This window comes from Oncorhynchus clarkii, chromosome 3 (assembly GCF_045791955.1).
Source record: "Oncorhynchus clarkii lewisi isolate Uvic-CL-2024 chromosome 3, UVic_Ocla_1.0, whole genome shotgun sequence".
NCBI lineage: Eukaryota > Metazoa > Chordata > Actinopteri > Salmoniformes > Salmonidae > Oncorhynchus > Oncorhynchus clarkii.
The window spans coordinates 8,598,656-8,617,238 of NC_092149.1; the positions used below are offsets into that span (position 1 = coordinate 8,598,656).

The 18,583-nt window shown below is 43.2% G+C and overlaps 1 protein-coding gene across 2 annotated transcripts in view; it reads left to right on the forward strand.

Moving 5' to 3' along the window:
* The first annotated feature begins 2,424 nt into the window (after positions 1-2,424).
* Positions 2,425-18,583, forward strand: part of LOC139387417 (focal adhesion kinase 1-like) — a 143,383-nt gene continuing 127,224 nt past the window's right edge. For both annotated transcript variants that reach the window (XM_071133581.1, XM_071133588.1), the window contains exon 1: positions 2,425-2,613. The gene's annotated coding sequence lies outside the window, so the exon portion shown is untranslated. The remainder of the gene's footprint in view (positions 2,614-18,583) is intronic.

Genomic DNA, 18,583 nt, shown 5'->3' on the forward strand with positions numbered 1-18,583 from the left:
CCCTCTAATCAGGGACTGATTTAGACCTGGGACTCCAGGTGGGTGATTCCCCTCTAATCAGGGACTGATTTAGACCTGGGACTCCAGGTGTTTGCAATGAATTAGCAGGTAGAACAGAAAAGCAGCAGGCTCCGGACCTCGTGGGGTCAGAGTTGAATGTCCCTGCTATAGACTTAAATTGTTCTTATTTTCCCTGAACACCTCAGAGACGGTGAGCTTCTAAATGTTTTTTCAAAGCTTTGTTCTAAAATGTGCTTTTCCTGGATTAAGGACTCAAGGTTGGCCATTTTGTTTTTCACATCCTTCCACGTCTGTGTCCAAAATGGCCCCACGCTGCTCCACCTTGTTGTCTGTCCAACCCCACCACGCTGCTCCACCTCGTTGTCTGTCCAACCCCACCACGCTGCTCCACCTCGTTGTCTGTCCAACCCCACCACGCTGCTCCACCTTGTTGTCTGTCCAACCCCACCACGCTGCTCCACCTTGTGGTCTGTCCAACCCCACCACGCTGCTCCACCTTGTTGTCTGTCCAACCCCACCACGCTGCTCCACCTTGTTGTCTGTCCAACCCCACCACACTGCTCCACCTTGTTGTCTGTCCAACCCCACCACGCTGCTCCACCTTGTTGTCTGTCCAACCCCACCACGCTGCTCCACCTTGTTGTCTGTCCAACCCCACCACGCTGCTCCACCTTGTTGTCTGTCCAACCCCACCACGCTGCTCCACCTTGTTGTCTGTCCAACCCCACCACGCTGCTCCACCTTGTTGTCTGTCCAACCCCACCACGCTGCTCCACCTTGTTGTCTGTCCAACCCCACCACGCTGCTCCACCTTGTTGTCTGTCCAACCCCACCACGCTGCTCCACCTTGTTGTCTGTCCAACCCCACCACGCTGCTCCACCTTGTTGTCTGTCCAACCCCACCACGCTGCTCCACCTTGTTGTCTGTCCAACCCCACCACGCTGCTCCACCTTGTGGTCTGTCTGTCCAACCCCACCACGCTGCTCCACCTTGTGGTCTGTCTGTCCAACCCCACCACGCTGCTCCACCTTGTGGTCTGTCTGTCCAACCCCACCACGCTGCTCCACCTTGTGGTCTGTCTGTCCAACCCCACCACGCTGCTCCACCTTGTGGTCTGTCCCCCAACCCCACCATGCTGCTCCACCTTGTGGTCTGCCCCCCAACCCCACCATGCTGCTCCACCTTGTGGGCTGCTCCCCCCCCCCATCCCACAGTACTCAGCAGCTCCACCTTGTTGTCTGTCCAACCCCACCATGCTGCTCCACCTTGTGGTCTGCCCCCCAACCCCACCATGCTGCTCCACCTTGTGGGCTGCTTCCCCCCCCCCCCCCCATCCCACCGTACTCAGCAGCACCACCTTGTTCGAAAATGTGAGGACCCTGCTATTCCCTATATAGTACACTACTTTTGACCAGGGCCCTATAGAGAATAGGGTGCCATTAGGGACGTGGACAATATACAGTGGACATTGAGGCTCAGGGAATGACATGATCATGAAGAACCCTGTCATCCTCTGTTCTCTTTATGTTGGGGTCTGCCTGTATATACTGGATGATGATGATGTAATAGCATTTCTCTGACTGTTTCACAAAGTTTTTTTTGATTTTTTTTCACTAAAAGTATTCTGGATACACTAAATGTCTTCTTTCAGATTCATATTTCTGCCTCACCCATGTCTTAGCTGTCACATACAATAAAACAAATGATTGTACAGTTATTTAGTATTTATTCCTATGCTGATTCATGCAAGTCAGCCTTTCTTTCATATACATATAACAATGATGCACCCTGGGGACATCCCAAATGGGACCCTATTCCCTATAAAGTGCACTACTTTTGACCAGGGCCCGTAAGGCTATGTGCAAAGTTACTGCACTATTTAGGGAATAGAGTGTCGTTTAGTATGCCGACTGGGTCTCTGCTATGGGCCTGCTTGCTGTGTGTTGTAGTATTATGCAGAGAGCTAATGAAAGGAATGTTTTGGGATGTGTCTGTTAGACAATGGAAACACAGAGTTCTCTTGCTGTGTCTGTGGGTGGGTGTGAATGACATGTAAATGTGAGTCTATTTAACCACATAGAACTCAGTTGTCAATGCTTTTTTTATAATATTATTTTTAATGTATTTAGCTATTTGTAATATCAATGTTGACATTTTATGAAACATTTATGAGAAGTGTATTAGTCACTTTAGTATAAGAAAATAAGGTTTTGTGAAGTACTGTCATTCTCATTGATGTAATTGTCATGTGAAAAGCTATTTACAAGTAGAACAAGTTATTACTTTTTTTTTGCCAGCTGAGATGGTCAGTGAGTCCACTGAACTCTCCGGCCGTTTCTACTGGGTATGGTCACTACACGGTCACTACATGGTCACTACACGTCAGCCATATTGGAACTATTAGGGTGCAGTGCTGCTGTGTCAGTGGTAACCGAGAGTAGGGCGCTAGAGCGCGGTGTTGTGGAGAAACAGAAACGGAGAGGGAACCACACACAGCCAGACGGTTGTTACGGGATTGGAACACATATTTGCAGGATAGGAGACCGGTTAACGGAAATAGTTGAGTTGGATCTTCAATAGTAAAGATATATGTGAGTATAACGTGGCCTTGTACATTTTTGAATGATGTGGAGGATATTAAATAACTTTAACATTAGCCAGTTAGCATAGTAAGACCCCAGTCATTGACAATGGGTTGCAGTGAGAGTCGGAGCATTCAGTTAGCCTACTTTAATTTGCGTTTTTGGTGGAGAAAACACGGTTTCATTTGATGGCGAAAAGGGGAATATAGCCTTTATGCAGATGAATATGCATGTTTCTGTAAACAGTGGTGCAGTGTCCGAATCTCTCACGCCTAGGTGCAAGGTTCAGGGAACACAGCATGTCTTATTCAAATAGTGTGCAGCGAGTGGCTACATTTCGAGTGGCAACATTAGGGAAATTATACAATGCTAGTTTAAAACAAAAAAAGTGATTACAACATTGTTACGATGTTACAAATTGTAACAACTATCATGGTTGTTTGGAGAGCTCGCTACATTGTATGTCATTGCATGATATAGTTCTGTAGCCGGCTCAGCCCCAGCCATTCTGCATGCTGTTGTTTAAAGGACCTGAGTAAGGTATAACGTTACTTGCAGGGGAAGATTAGAGGAGACCCTAGTATCCTCTGTATTTGACACGCTGATGGAATTACACAAGTCGAGCATAGACTGTTCCTTATTCCACTTGTTTAATAACAATAAACTGCTAAACTCCATAGGCAATTACAAGGCAACAACTATATTACGATGTAACAAAACATGTATAATAACCGTAATTGTGTTAAGAGGTTCACAGATATTGAGCTTTCTTCAGTTACTGCTACAGTGCAAACAGGAGAGACTGCTCATAAACTGTAATGATTATAGTTTTTTTTTTTACAATGAGTTGCATTGATTTGTTGACTCTGCTATGATTGCAGGCAAGCAGCATGATTTTATCTGCATGCCTGAATCATCTATGTGTTTGTTTCCACGATCAGTATCATTGTTGCCGCCGTGCCTGCTGGTGTAACAAGTTAAAGCTAGTGTGTGAAGGGAGGAGTTTGGAAGCCAGGAGGAGGAGGGCCAGGTGTGTTGGTAAGAGGGTGTCAGGTTATCAGCTCAGTAGCACTGACAGAAGTGATTTGCACCAGTTGGAAATACTCTTACATGTAAATAGCCTACAAATATGCAGTTCTGGAATATCCTGGGCTGCGGAAATGGAGGTACGTGTGCTATATTTATATCCATAATACAACTGACAGTTTTTGAGAAGCAGTGGTAGGCTTGTTTGGCTGAGAACTGAACGCGTGTCTGTCTCAAGAAGAGTGAGTCAGTGTGCCTGAGATTAGGGCAGGAATTTTCTCATATCATGGCCGTGCATGCAGTTGCATGTGAAACGTCACAGACAGGTAAAAGTTGTTTGTAGCATGAACATCATGTTACTAGTGACATCAGGCATTTTTTTGTAGAGGAATCATACAGGGGTATAGAGAGCAGGAGAACCGTACAGAATGTTGTACCATCAGAAGAACCCATAGCCTACCTTGTTTGTCAATGTTACCTGATAAATTCCAGGACACCGAGGTATACCTCAGAGAATGTGCTGCTTCAGGGTTCGTCTTCTGATATGAGTCATCTCGTCACATCTAATGGCTTGTAATAACCAGAAATATCAGCAGTTATTGTGTGGTTATGAGAATAGATGTCTATGCTTCTGCCCATGATGATACGGGTACACACAGTGCAATATGTGCCATACACTAACTAACCCTATAGATGTGGTCTTGGTAGAGTAGGCAAAACGATGTGAATGAAACCACACAGTCAAAGACCTGGGTTTCTTTCACTTCCATGTCCTGACAACAATAGTCAAATCAACTGTAGTCAAATCAACTGTAGTCAAATCAACTGTAGTCAAATCAGTAGTCAAATCAATGAAGGCAGAGATTGTCGACAAATGTAAGCCGAGATTTTGTTGTGTAGAAAATGTTCCTTTTGATGTCGACACAGCCCCTCCAGAGGGCGATCCAGCTGTTATGTATCGCGTCACAATGTTTTGAACAAATTCCAATCTCAGGCATAGACAAGCCTTCCGTTCAGTTAGATTTGAGATGATCAGATGTTCACTGCCATTGTATGTTTTACAGGTCCACCGATTATGATTTTTCAACGCCGATACCGATTATTGGAGGACCAAAAAAGCCGATACCGATTAATCGGCCGATTTTAAAGAAAAATGTATTTGTAATAATGACAATTACAACAATACTGAATGAACACTTATTTTAACTTAATATAATACATCAATAAAATCAATTTAGCCTCAAGTAAATAATGAAGCATGTTCAATTTGGTTTAAAGAAAGTAAAAGTGCAATATGTGCTATATACGAAAGCTAACGTTTTAGTTCCTTGCTCAGAACATGAGAACATATGAAAGCTGGTGGTTCATTTTAACATGAGTCTTCAATATTCCCAGGTAAGAAGTTTTAGGTTATAGTTATTCTAGGAATTATAGGACTATTTCTCTCTATACCATTTGTATTTCCTTAACCTTTGACTATTGGATGTTCTTATAGGCACTTTAGCATTGCCAGTGTAACAGTATAGCTTCCGTCCCTCTCCTCGCTCCTCCCTGGGCTCGAACCAGGAACACATCGACAACAGCCACTAGCTCTCAAGCTTAGCCTTTTGTTAACAACACTGTCATCTCAGATTTTCAAAATATGCTTTTCAACCATAGCAAAACAAGCATTTGTGTAAGAGTATTGATACCTAGCGTAGCATTCAGCGTAGCATTCAGCGTAACATTCAGCGTAGCATTCAGCGTAGCATTCAGCGTAGCATTCAGCGTGCAACATTTTCACAAAAACAAGAAAAGCATTCAAATAAAATAATTTACCTTTGAAGAACTTTGGATGTTTTCAATGAGGAGAGTCTCAGTTAGATAGCAAATGTTCAGTTTTTCCAAAAAGATTCTTTGTGTATTAGAAATCGCTCCGTTTTGTACATCACGTTTGGCTACCAAAAAAAAAACGAAAATTCAGTCATCAAAACGCCAAACTTTTTTCCAAATTAACTCCATAATATCGACTGAAACATGGCAAACGTTGTTTAGAATCAACCCTCAAGGTGTTTTTCACATATCTCTTCGATGATATCGTTCGTGGAAGCCTGGTTACTTCTCTCTATCAAATAGAAAAATAGTTGCACCTGGCGTTTGCGCACCAATTTCGACGCAGGACACCAGGCGGACACCTGGTAAATGTAGTCTCTTATGGTCAATCTTCCAATGATATGCCTACAAATACGTCACAATGCTGCCGACACCTTGGGGATACGGCGAAAGTCTAAGCTCATTCCTGTCGCATTCACAGCCATATAAGGAGAGAATGGAAAACAGCGCCTCAGAAATTTTGCTCATTTCCTGTTTGAAGTTTCATCTTGGTTTCACCTGTAGCATCAGTTCTGGGGCACTCACAGACAATATCTTTGCAGATTTTGAAACGTCAGAGTGTTTTCTTTCCAAAGCTGTCAATTATATGCATAGTCGAGCATCTTTTCGTGACAAAATATTGTGCTTAAAACGGGAACGTTTTTTTATCCAATAATGAAATAGCGCCCCCATAGTTACAACAGGTTAACTGACTTGCCTAGTTAAATAAAGGTATAAAATATATTTATTTTAATCGGCAAATCGGCGCCCAAAAATACCGATTTCCGATTGTTATGAGAACTTGAAATCGGCCCTAATTAATCGGCCATTCCGATTAATCGGTCGACCTCTAGTATGTATTTACATTACACAGATCCAGATTGATAATATGTATATGAAGGAACAGGCTAACCTTGCAATCTCAGTTGGCCTCAGGGAACCTCAGGTCTTCAAATGCTCAACTTATCTATGTGGATTCATCGATGGAATTTGCATTAACCTGACTTGTCATGTTATTGTGTAAAAACCCACATTTACACTTTTGCCATCTGTTTGTAGTTATTTCTCTGTATTGTGATGATAGGCCCTCAGTGGGGAAAAGAGGCCTACTGAGCTTGCTGAACATGAACATGCATACCTTTTTCATTTATTATTGAACCTTTATTTAACAAGTCAGTTAAGAAGAAATTCTTATTCACAATGACGGCCTACCCCGGCCAAACCCTAACTTGGGACCACACTGTGCCAATTGTGCACCGCCCTATGGGACTCCCAATTACGGCCGCTTGTGGTACAGCCTGGAATCGAACCAGGGCCTCTTGCTCTGAGATGCAGTGCCTCAGAGCGCTGCGCCACTCGGGATACCTACTGTACTCTACCTGACTTTCCAGAAGGCTTTTTAAACAGCACGTATCAGGCAGAACACAGATCAGTGACAGACACAATTCATTATGGATCCCTTCTTCAATATTGACCTTGGCAGGGCACTCTGAGCAAAGACTATCGAATACCTTGTCAAATCTTGTTGTTTTAACATAGGTTTAGAGATCTGCTGTGTAAATCAGCCAGCAGCGATTCAATGACGAGTGGAAGGGGAGTTGAATTGTGTCTTCTGGGGGGAAAGAAATGCCTGGAAAGCCCATCAACAGTGATTTATTCCAAACACTTATGTAAACGTGAATGTGTGTATTGAGACAACAAGGCTGTCAAGTGTAAAGCATTATAATACAAGCAAGGCAAGATCTGGAAGCAAAAACATTTTATACTCTGTCAGTTAGTCTTTACTAAGAATATAGAACCATCAGTCAATAGTGTTCTTCTCAAGAAGAACGGTGGTCTGTAGTTAAAGAACTACAGGGAATGGTCTTAGACTTATTAGTCCAATGGAAAGTGCTTGTGGGAATGACTTTCACTAAACTGCAGTCTTAGAAAAACGGGTTCTACCTGGAACCAAAAAGGGTTCTTCAAATGGTTCTCCTACGGCGACAGCCGAAGAACCCTTTTTAGGTGTGTATTGCAAATAGAAGTACTCAAATAGGCTCTAACCCTCAGTGATTTATGGTGCAGCTCTCACAAGTCTACAACACACCTTAGGCTTGAATAGTGAACGTCTCCTCCCTCTCTCTCTCGATGTGATATGGTCTTTTGTTGGAGATGGTCTCTAACCCTCAGTGATTTATGGTGCAGCTCTCACAAGTCTACAACACACCTTAGGCTTGATAGTGAACGTCTCCCTCTCTCTCTCTCGATGTGATATGGTCTTTTGTTTGAGATGGTCTCTCGAAACAGCTTTTAAAAATTAGATGATACCAATGGGTTAACCGAAGTCTGGAGCTTTTACACAATTTGACAAATGAGGAAGCTCTGGCCTCCCAGGAATTCAGCGCTGAGACCACAGCATACTGTCACACCCAGCTCTTATCAAGTCCCTACTGGGATGTGAAGACCAAATGACCCAACTCAATTCCTCTGAGCCTACACCTTTTGTTACAATGCTTTCTTACTCCTTTTAGTATGTGTTGCATACCGCCACCAAGTTATTTATGTTGAACAGCAGCACACACTCACTGGGCACAGATTTGGTTGAGTTGTTAACTAACGGGTGAATTCAACAGAAAATGTCCCCATGCCATTGGATTCATTGATTCAAAGTTGGGTGAAAAAAGAAGAAATTGCCTTATGTTGATGAATTCAAATTCAATCAGTTTTACACATTGATTCAACATCACCTTAAATTATTGGATTGGAATGATGTGGAAACGACGTTGATTTAACTAGTTTTTGCCCAATGGTCCATGATCTCTGTGGGAAGTAGAACTAGCTACCATAATCCATGACAGAATTACATTAGAAAATACAGTATTGCAATTGGACCTGCATTGCAGATGGCTTGTTATAGCAAACACACCCTAAACCAATCCAGTCAAATTTGATTATGTGATTAGCAAGAGAAATTATGTAAATTGCAACACTGACTCAATTGCATTTTTTTATTTTCTCCTAGAAAAATAACCTGAGGTTGAACTGATCGTCAAGGTGGCTGCTGTCATCTCTCTCCTTGAATGTATTATTTTTTAATTTCCTGTTAATTTATAGAATGCAAACAACTAGTGTTATTCAGTGAGACTGAAATATTTCTACAACTGGTAGATAGAAATGTATTGAATGAAACTAACATGATAGCCAATTCTACCAGACTGATAATCATGTATGTTCTAAGCTATACATTTCTATGTGACCATTCTGTTCAGAGAATGCTGAAGTGATGTTCTGCTTAACAGGATCTAGATCTCTTACTGTAGTCATGTCTGACAGTCTGAGGCTGGAGGAGAGTGAGTGTATTTTTTACATCACTGTAGTTTATACAGCTAATCTTCAGGGCCCAGTTCAAAAAATAAATATCTTTCTGGATTTCACCTATCGGACAGGATTAAATGCATAGACATTTTATGAATAGAGAGGACGAATCATTGACTTGAATGGAGACTCCCATTCTATTCATTCTATTTCTATTAATTGAGTCCTATCCGATAGCCGACATACACAGGATTACTCTGCTAGAGCAGCTGTTAAATGATTACCACTCTAGAATGATTTACCTTGTTTTCATTTACATTAGGTTGAGTTGTCAACTAATGTGAAATCAAGCAAAAAAGTCACCTTGTCATTGGATTTAACAGTTTGGTAAAATAAATACTAAATTCCCTTACGTAGATGACTTTTTGCAAATCCATTCAGTTTTCCACGTTGATTCAAATCGTCACATTTAAGTTTTTCGTTGAAATGACGTGGAAACAACGTTGATTCTACCAGTTTTTGCCCAGTGGGATGGTGACAATCGTCCTGTCAGGTTTTTTGTGTTGGCTAGGGATGTTTCATATACTGTGCAATGTAGCCTAATTGTGTTGAGACCTACAGAGTGTTACTATTAGTGCTCTCTTGTCAGTAATACCATTTTGAATTTGAATAGTACAGGCTAGGAGAATTGGGAATTCAGCAGTACTGTACAGTTTGAGTCAGACTGTGATTGGTGACCATCCCCTCCCCTGTGCCTCTCCTTGGCAGGATCAGTGTTGTCTAGGTGAGTAAATGAATGGTGTGACAGAGCCCTAGCATTGTGCTGAGTCAGACGTAGGCCATGTAAAGTCCTATAGGACTATCCACATACACACAGCCACACACACAGTCATCTGTTTAGCAAGCTGCTGTCTCAGTAAGTCCAGTACACATCACCACTGAACAATCACCCAGATCAATCAAACACGCCAGGGCTGCTGCAGTGCATCAATCCAGTCTGCTCTAGGGGAATCAGGAGGAGTGTTGTAGTCAGTCAGCCAGATCTGATGCAGTACATCAATCCAGTCTGCTCTAGGGGAGTGTTGTAGTCAGTCAGCCAGATCTGATGCAGTACATCAATCCAGTCTGCTCTAGGGGAATCAGGAGGAGTGTTGTAGTCAGTCAGCCAGGTCTGATGCAGTACATCAATCCAGTCTGCTCTAGGGGAATCAGGAGGAGTGTTGTAGTCAGTCAGCCAGATCTGCTCTAGGGGAATCAGGAGGAGTGCTGTAGTCAGTCAGCCAGGTCTGCTCTAGGGGAATAAGGAGGAGTGTTGTAGTCAGTCAGCCAGATCTGATGCAGTACATCAATCCAGTCTGCTCTAGGGGAATCAGGAGGAGTGTTGTAGTCAGTCAGCCAGATCTGATGCAGTACATCAATCCAGTCTGCTCTAGGGGAATCAGGAGGAGTGTTGTAGTCAGTCAGCCAGGTCTGATGCAGTACATCAATCCAGTCTGCTCTAGGGGAATCAGGAGGAGTGTTGTAGTCAGTCAGCCAGATCTGCTACAGTACATCAATCCAGTCTGCTCTCGGGGAATCAGGAGGAGTGTTGTAGTCAGTCAGCCAGGTCTGATGCAGTACATCAATCCAGTCTGCTCTAGGGGAATCAGGAGGAGTGTTGTAGTCAGTCAGCCAGATCTGCTACAGTACATCAATCCAGTCTGCTCTCGGGGAATCAGGAGGAGTGTTGTAGTCAGTCAGCCAGGTCTGATGCAGTACATCAATCCAGTCTGCTCTAGGGGAATCAGGAGTGTTGCAGTCAGTCAGATCTGCTACAGTACATCAATCCAGTCTGCTCTAGGGGAATCAGGAGGAGTGCTGTAGTCAGTCAGCCAGGTCTGCTCTAGGGGAATCAGGAGGAGTGTTGTAGTCAGTCAGCCAGGTCTGCTCTAGGCGAATCAGGAGGAGTGTTGTAGTCAGTCAGCCAGGTCTGCTCTAGGGGAATCAGGAGGAGTGTTGTAGTCAGTCAGCCAGGTCTGCTCTAGGGGAATCAGTAGGAGTGTTGTAGTCAGTCAGCCAGGTCTGCTCTAGGGGAATCAGTAGGAGTGTTGTAGTCAGTCAGCCAGGTCTGCTCTAGGGGAATCAAGAGGACTGCTGTAGTCAATCAGCCAGGTCTGCTCTAGGGGAATAAGGAGGAGTGTTGTAGTCAGTCAGCCAGATCTGATGCAGTACATCAATCCAGTCTGCTCTAGGGGAATCAGGAGGAGTGTTGTAGTCAGTCAGCCAGGTCTGATGCAGTACATCAATCCAGTCTGTTCTAGGGGAATCAGGAGGAGTGTTGTAGTCAGTCAGCCAGATCTGATGCAGTACAGCAATCCAGTCTGCTCTAGGGGAATCAGGAGGGGTGTTGTAGTCAGTCAGCCAGGTCTGATGCAGTACATCAATCCAGTCTGCTCTAGGGGAATCAGGAGGAGTGCTGTAGTCAGTCAGCCAGGTCTGCTCTAGGGGAATCAGGATGAGTGCTGTAGTCAATCAGCCAGGTCTGCTCTAGGGGAATAAGGAGGAGTGTTGTAGTCAGTCAGCCAGATCTGATGCAGTACATCAATCCAGTCTGCTCTAGGGGAATCAGGAGGAGTGTTGTAGTCAGTCAGCCAGGTCTGCTCTAGGGGAATCAGGAGGAGTGATGTAGTCAATCAGCCAGGTCTGCTCTAGGGGAATAAGGAGGAGTGGTGTAGTCAGTCAGCCAGATCTGATGCAGTACATCAATCCAGTCTGCTCTTTGGGAATCAGGAGGAGTGTTGTAGTCAGTCAGCCAGGTCTGATGCAGTACATCAATCCAGTCTGCTCTAGGGGAATCAGGAGGAGTGTTGTAGTCAATCAGCCAGATCTGATGCAGTACAGCAATCCAGTCTGCTCTAGGGGAATCAGGAGGAGTGTTGTAGTCAGTCAGCCAGGTCTGATGCAGTACATAAATCCAGTCTGCTCTAGGGGAATCAGGAGGAGTGTTGTAGTCAGTCAGCCAGATCTGATGCAGTACATCAATCCAGTCTGCTCTAGGGGAATCTGGAGGAGTGCTGTAGTCAGTCAGCCAGGTCTGCTCTAGGGGAATAAGGAGGAGTGTTGTAGTCAGTCAGCCAGATCTGATGCAGTACATCAATCCAGTCTGCTCTAGGGGAATCAGGAGGAGTGTTGTAGTCAGTCAGCCAGATCTGATGCAGTACATCAATCCAGCCTGCTCTATGGGAATCAGGAGGAGTGTTGTAGTCAGTCAACCAGGTCTGCTGGAGTACATCAATCCAGTCTGCTCTAGGGGAATCAGGAGGAGTGTTGTAGTCAGTCAGCCAGATCTGCTGCAGTACATCAATCCAGTCTGCTCTAGGGGAATCAGGAGGAGTGTTGTAGTCAATCAGCCAGATCTGATGCAGTACAGCAATCCAGTCTGCTCTAGGGGAATCAGGAGGAGTGTTGTAGTCAGTCAGCCAGATCTGATGCAGTACATCAATCCAGTCTGCTCTAGGGGAATCTGGAGGAGTGCTGTAGTCAGTCAGCCAGGTCTGCTCTAGGGGAATAAGGAGGAGTGTTGTAGTCAGTCAGCCAGATCTGATGCAGTACATCAATCCAGTCTGCTCTAGGGGAATCAGGAGGAGTGTTGTAGTCAGTCAGCCAGATCTGATGCAGTACATCAATCCAGCCTGCTCTAGGGGAATCAGGAGGAGTGTTGTAGTCAGTCAACCAGGTCTGCTGGAGTACATCAATCCAGTCTGCTCTAGGGGAATCAGGAGGAGTGTTGTAGTCAGTCAGCCAGATCTGCTGCAGTACATCAATCCAGTCTGCTCTAGGGGAATCAGGAGGAGTGTTGTAGTCGGTCAGTAATGACAGTTGACTCCCTCCATTTAAAAGGTTGTGTTTGTCTTACACACACACACACACACTAGGGTGCTGTGTTTGGAGTCTGACCCGTTCGTTCCCTCCTCTCTACACCATTCACTTTAACACCATCCTGCAGGCAGCTTGAGGGGTGATGAGAGAGAAAAAGTCCAGTTCCCAGGACCACAAATACAAATTCCATATAGACACCGTTGCCCTAGAGCAGTGGTTCCCAAACTTTTTATTGTCCCGTACCCCTTCAGACATTCAACCTCCAGCTGTACCCTCTCTAGTACCAGGGTCAGCACACTCTCAAATGTTGGCATCATTGTAAACCTGCCACACCCACACACTATACGATACATGTATTAAACATAAGAATGAGTGTGAGTTTTTGTCACAACCCGGCTCGTGGGAAGTGACAAAGAGCTCTTATAGGACCAGGGCACAAATAATAATATAAAAATCATCATCAATCATTTTGCTCTTTATTTAACCATCTTACATATAAAACCTTATTTGTTCTTCAAAATTGTGAATAACTCACCACAGGTTAATGAGAAAGGTGTGCTTGAAAGGATGCACATACTTCTGCAATGTTGGGTTGTATTGGAGAGAGTCTCAGTCTTAAATCATTTTCCACACACAGTCTGAGGGCCGAGAATCCACTCTCACATAGGTACGTGGTTGCAAAAGGCATCAGTGTCTTAACAGCGCGATTTGCCAAGGCAGGATACTCTGGCAGTGGCTTCTGATTAAATTATATTTTCACAGAACTGCTTGTTGCAATTTCGATGAGGCTCTCTTGTTCAGATATCGGTAATTGGACTGGAGGCAGGGCATGTAAGTGGACTGGAGGCAGGGCATGAAAGTGGACTGGAGGCAGGGATAACCAATCCAGTTTTTTGTGTCATCCGTTTCGGGAAAGTATCTGCTTAATTGCGCACCCATCTCACTGAGGTGCTTCGCTATATCACATTTGACATTGTCCGTAAGCTTGAGTTCATTTGCACAGAAAAAAATCATACAATGATGGAAAGACCTGTGTGTTGTCCTTGTTAATGCAGACAGAGAAGAGCTCTAACTTCTTAATCACAGCCTAAGGAGAGTCCCTGTAATCCTAGATTCTGATCATTCAGCCTAGAAACAACATCACCCAGACAGGCCAGCCGTGTGAGAAACAACATCACCCAGATAGGCCAGTCGTGTGAGAAACAACATCACCCAGATAGGCCAGTCGTGTGAGAAACTCGTCATCATGCAAGCGGTCAGACAAGTGAACACTATGTCAGTAAAGAAAACTTTAAGCTCGTCTCTCAATTAAAAAAACGTGACCAATACTTTGCCCCTTGATAACCAGCGCACTTCTGTATGTTGTAAAAGCGTTACATGGTCACTAGAGGTCGACCGAATAATCGGAATGGACGATTAATTAGGGCCGATTTCAAGTTTTCATAACAATCGGAAATTGGTATTTTTGGACACCGATTCTTTTTAAACTTTTTTTTTTTTACACCTTTATTTAATCTTTATTTAACGAGGCAAGTCAGTTAAGAACACATTGTTATTTTCAATGACGGCCTAGGAACGGTGGGTTAACTGCCTTGTTCAGGGGCAGAACGACAGATTTTTACCTTGTCAGCTCGGGGAATCAATCTTGCAACCTTACAGTTAACTAGTCCAATGCTCTAACCACCTGCCTCTCGTTGCACTCCAGAGGAGACTGCCTGTTACGCGAATGCAGTAAGCCAAGGTAAGTTGCTAGCTAGCATTAAACTTATCTTATAAAAAACAATCAATCAATCATAATCACTAGTTAACTACACATGGTTGATGATATTACTAGTTTATCTAGCGTGTCCTGCGTTGCATATAATCGATGCGGTGCGTATCGTTGCTCCAATGTGTACCTAACCATAAACATCAATGCCTTTCTTAAAATCAATACACAGAAGTATATATTTTTAAACCTGCATATTTAGCTAAAATAAATCCAGGTTAGCAGGCAATATTAACCAGGTGAAATTGTGTCACTTCTCTTGCGTTCAATGCACGCAGAGTCAGTGTATATGCAAAAGTTTGGGCCTCCTAATTTGCCAGAATTTTACTTAATTATGACATAACATTGAAGGTTAGGCAATATAACAGGAATATTTAGACTTATGGATGATTTAGACTTATTAGATAACATACGGAACGGTTCCGTATTTCACTGAAAGAATAAACGTCTTGTTTTCTAGTTTCCGGATTCGACCATATTCATGACCCAAGGCTCGTATTTCTGTGTGTTATTATGTTATAACTAAGTCTATGACTTGATAGAGCAGTCTGAATGAGCGATGGTAGGCAGCAGCAGGCTCGAAAGCATTCATTCAAACAGCACTTTCGTGCTTGGAGTAGTTGTTCCCCTTGCTCTGCAAGGGCCGTGGCTTTTGTGGAGCGATGGGTAACGCTGCTTCGAGGGTGGCTGTTGTCGATGTGTTCCTGGTTCGAGCCCAGGTAGGAGCGAGGAGAGGGACGGAAGCTATACTGTTACACTGGCAATACTAAAGTGCCTATAAGAACATCCAATAGTCAAAGGTTAAGGAAATTCAAATGGTATAGAGAGAAATAGTCCTATAATTCCTATATTAACTACAACCTAAAACTTCTTACCTGGGAATATTGAAGACTCATGTTAAAAGGAACCACCAGCTTTCATATGTTCTCATGTTCTGAGCAAGGAACTGAAACATTAGCTTTCTTACATGGCACAAATTGCACTTTTACTTTCTTCTCCAACACTTTGTTTTTGCATTATTTGAACCAAATTGAACATGTTTCATTATTTATTTGAGGCTAAATTGATTTTATTGATGTATTATATTAAGTTAAAATAAGTTTTCATTCAGTATTGTTGTAATTGTCATTATTACAAATAAAACAAAAAAATCAGCCGATTAATTGGTATCGTCTTTTTTTGGTCCTCCAATAATCGGTATCGGCATTGAAAAATTATAATCGGTCGACCTCTAATGGTCACTGTCCATATCAATGCATACTGCAGAAAATAAACGAGAGTTCAGGGGCCTTGCTTTAACAAAGTTAACCATTTTCACTGTAGTGTCCAAAACGTCTTTCAAGCTGTTAGGCATTCCCTTGGCAGCAAGAGCCTCTTGGTGGATGTTGCAGTGTACCCATGTGGCGTTGGGAGCAACTGCTTACACATGCGCTACCACTCCACTATGTCTCCCTGTCATGGCTTTTGCGCCATCAGTACAGATACCAACATGAGCTGCAGCTAGGTTTGACTACATACGGACCGGACCGTTAGTGGAATTCCCGCAAGAGAGTAATAGTTCATGTGATTGCATGTTAATTATTTAACTAGGCTACCTGTATTTGACATTGTGTTGTTATTTCTCTGAACACTAGATAGTTTCATTTTATTTTTGGCAGTGAAACAAGGTTACTCAGGCAAGAAAAAACCTCACCCAAATGTATAACCCCGTTGGAAAATATTAATGTACTGTTTGGAAATGATGAAGACATAAAAATAATAGAATGTGAATAAAAAATAAATAAATGTGAATCACATTTTTATTTGGTATACCCCCGACGGCATTGCGAGGACCCCTGGGGTTTGGGAATACCTGCCCTAGAGCACACACAACTATACATCCCTCAGCCTGAACGTCAGCTCCACAGGTAACTTCCACAAAGCTGTGAACGATCAATGCCATCAAAAGGAACATAAAATTCGACAGACCAATTAGGATCTGGCTAAAAACACTTGAATCAGTCATAGAGCCCATTGCCCTTTATGGTTGTGAGGTCTGGGGTCCGCTCATCAACCAAGAATTCACAAAATGGAACAAACACCAAATTGAGACTCTGCATATAGAATTTTGCAAAAATATCCTCCGTGTACAACGTAAAACACCAAATAATGCATGCAGAGCAGAATTAGGCCGATACCCACTAATGATCAAAATCCAGAAAAGAGCTGTTAAATTCCACAACCACCTAAAATAACCTCTCTTGGTTTTTCAGATATTTTCACCATTGCAGCATCAAGAGTTTTGCCCTTATAGCCTCGCATTTAGAATTTCTGTCATTTTTATTTGAGCTTTGCTGTCAACATCTGTCTGGTCCACAGATTCATTTACCCGCACAACTGGCTATATAGTAGACCATTCTTGAGGGGAAGGGGATGCATACTGTCAACGTAGCAGGGTATTGCAGTCTGTGGGCTTTGTGTTTAAGTCTGTGTGTAATGCATCATTCTCTTTGATGATCCATAAGTCCAGGTAGTTTATTTTTCTCTCATCAGTCTGCATGGTGAATTTTAGGTATTCAGAGCTCTCGTTTAGTAAAGTTTGGAATTCATTTAGTTCCTGCTGACTTCCTTCCCAGAGCACAAAGACATCATCTGTGTATCTCTTCCATAGGAGGATTTTAGAAAGTAGGGGGTACGTCTCTGTTTTGTAAAGGAGTGCTTCCTCAAATTGTCCCACATACAGGTTTGCATAGTTGGGGAAAAAGGGGGAGGCCATGGCTTCCCCTCTGAATTTGAAAGAAAACGTCTGACTCAAAGACAAAGTAGTTATTGAATAATACCAGTTCAGTAAATTGTAAAATGCAATCATTGGATGGAGCCAGGGTAGAGTCTCTCTGCTGAAGGACGTGCTGCAGCGCCTGCAAGCCTCCAGTGTGTGGGATGTTAGTGTACAAGCTAACCATATGTCTGCTACAGTGGGAAAAGATAGAGCCATGACAAAACAAGGAAATAAAACTGCTGAACGCCGATAAGGCTTCCTATTTAAAAATAAGATTGAGAACAAGCTATGAAAGGTTGCTGGATCGAATCCGAGCTGACAAGGTAAAAATCTGTCGTTCTTCCCCTGAACAAGACAGTTAACCCACTGTTCCCTGGTAGGCTGTCATTCTAGATAAGAATTTGTTCTTAACTGACTTGCCTAGTTAAATAAAGATTTTAGGAAGGAAGGAAGGAAGGAAGCAAGGAAGCAAGGAAGCAAGGAAGCAAGGAAGGAAGGAAGGAAGGAAGGAAGGAAGGAAGGAAGGAAGGAAGGAAGGAAGGAAGGAAAAATACTGGATTATGGTGCCATCCAGCGAAAAAATAAATATTACGATATTGTCAAAATGATACGATATGATATATTGTCAAAAATAATATCCCGATATGTAACTATCGATTTTTTTTTCTTCTCCCCAGCAAAAAGTAGTGCACCTTGTAGGGAATAGGGTGTAATTTGGGACATAGCCTCTGTTGACTAGCCCCCGTCATATTCATATGAACACGTCTAAAGAAAACCTTTATTGACCATTCATTCTCTAATGCAAACAAAACAGTGGCATTTCATAGTCACATCAATATTACATGATAGAACCATTTATTTTGATCAGTGAGGGGGATATACAATCACTGTACCATATAATTGCTAACTTCTCTCAGTTTCTGGCTTAGTTTCCTAGGTCATGACTACGTCCATGTCATTTGAAGCCCTGGCGCTCAACATGAAACATTTTCAAAAACAACTGAATTGACTTATTTCCATTTGAAGTCTTACATCATGAATCACTTATTCATTCACTGCTGTTTTCTCAGATCATCTCTCTATCATCTCCTCCGCTGTGCTTTCTGCTGAGACAGGTTTAGTCAGGAATAATGAGCATTATGATTAACTGATGAGCTTAGCTGCTCCTGGCTCCTCACTGATAGCAGGACCTCTGTCTGCCAGTCGGTCAGTGGAGGCTGCTGATGGGAGGACGGCTCGTAATAATGGCCAGAACGGAGCAAATGGAATGGCATCAAACACATCCATGTGTTTGATGTATTTGATACCATTCCACTCATTCCTCTCCTCTCCAGCCATTACCACGAGCCTGTCCTCCCCAATTAAGGTGCCACTAACCTCCTGTGCTGTCTGTCTGTCTGTCTCTGTCTGTCTGTCTTTTC